Here is a 1,755-nt window from a genome sequence, read left to right as displayed (position 1 = left end):
TATATATATTTCTAAAATATAAAAAAAATAAAAAACTAAATGGAAATGATTTCTTAAAAATAATTTTTTATAATAAAATATAAACAAACGAATTGAAAATTAATAAAAATTGAATGTGTATGAATTTTATAACCAAAAAATAGAAAAAAAAATAAATGAACATAAATATAATCTCCTCTAATGTCAATTTTTAAAAAGCAAAAACCGAAAAAGGAGAGAATATAAGAATATAAGAATAAAAGCAGTTTTCATTGGATGATTGGAGCATATAATGTAAACATTAGGTTTGAATCTAAAGGGTAAAAAAAATGCGTTTCTGCTTGACATGTGCATCAATTTTGATGTCTTTTGAAAAGGGCCTATCTTTAAAAAAAAATTTAAAAAAAAAGAAATACACATTTGATTTAAAAACGAATTAAAGAGAATTTATAATGTTATTGGAAGGATAAATAAAAGAAAAAGGGGTGTCTCTTTTTGTTTCCTAAATCATAATCTCGGAATGTTCCTTGAGACCTCATGTTGTAAAAACATCCTTTCATGATTAGATTCTCTCATGTCCCAAATGTCATTCTTTGTTGCCTTCTTCCTTGTAATTCTTTTTTTTTTTTTTGTGGGGAGAATATTTACCTGTCACATTTTAAATTTGATGCATATTTTAATTATTTGCGTGATTAGGATAATAACCATATTTTTCATTCTTCCAATCATTTGGATACGTAGTAAAAGATTTAAACTGGCAATTTTTCATGAGCCAGATGTTATGGAAAGCGTGGGTGCACATATTAGGTTTTGATCGGATTAAAGTTAGATTTTTAATTTTTTTTTAAATTTACAAAAATTATGCTTATTTACTTTTCACATGCTTTCTAATTGAGTTTCATTTTTTTTTTCAAAAAAATAATTTTTATTTGATTTGAATTTATTAGTTTTATCTTTGAAAAAAAATACCTAATCGGATTTAATTTTAGTATTATATGATATTATTCAATTTGAATTTTAAATAAGTTTATAATAAATATTATATAGGTATGGTTGTTTTGAGAACTTGAATGCACGGTGGGAAAACATAACCATGAATGAGCAGATAAGAAAAGACAGTAATTGGAATGTGTCCCCGCATGGATGGATTGGATATTTTTATTTATTATATTAATATATTCCAATATGAGTTACTTTTTCCTCATAATACATATATAATATGGTTTTAAAATATGGTCGTGAATGTAATGCGAAATGGGACGGACTTATTATATACTTAAAAGCAACACTAAAAATAATGGACCCACTTGGTCCCCGACAGGCAAATATCGATCATGACATGCAAAAGATAATGTCAAAAACTAATTAAAAAGATTTAACACAAATTTTAGGGGCCCTTTAAAACTAATCAAAGGAATGAGGAGTTTTCACCACCTTAGTGATGCATTTGTTCATTAGTGGACCCTACTGGATCGTCTTTGTATATATACACGCATATAAATGCGATGTTGTTTTGTATTATATATAGAATCAAATGTTAATAATTATATATCTTGATATATATGTGTGTATATATATTATGGCTATTGTTTATGAATAATAAAGGAGACAACTACATAAATTCACATAAAAATTGCAAATCTGATTTATTTTCTGAAATTTTTTATAACTAAAATTGGAACTGTCTTTTGTTATATGCACCTAATATTTGTATCCTTATATATATATATATATATTGAGAGAGGGAGAGGGGGAAGCAAGTGGAGGCCAACTCTT

Source organism: Tarenaya hassleriana, unplaced genomic scaffold (assembly GCF_000463585.1).
Source record: "Tarenaya hassleriana unplaced genomic scaffold, ASM46358v1 Cleome25, whole genome shotgun sequence".
NCBI classification, from domain to species: domain Eukaryota; kingdom Viridiplantae; phylum Streptophyta; class Magnoliopsida; order Brassicales; family Cleomaceae; genus Tarenaya; species Tarenaya hassleriana.
This window is presented reverse-complemented; position numbering follows the sequence as displayed.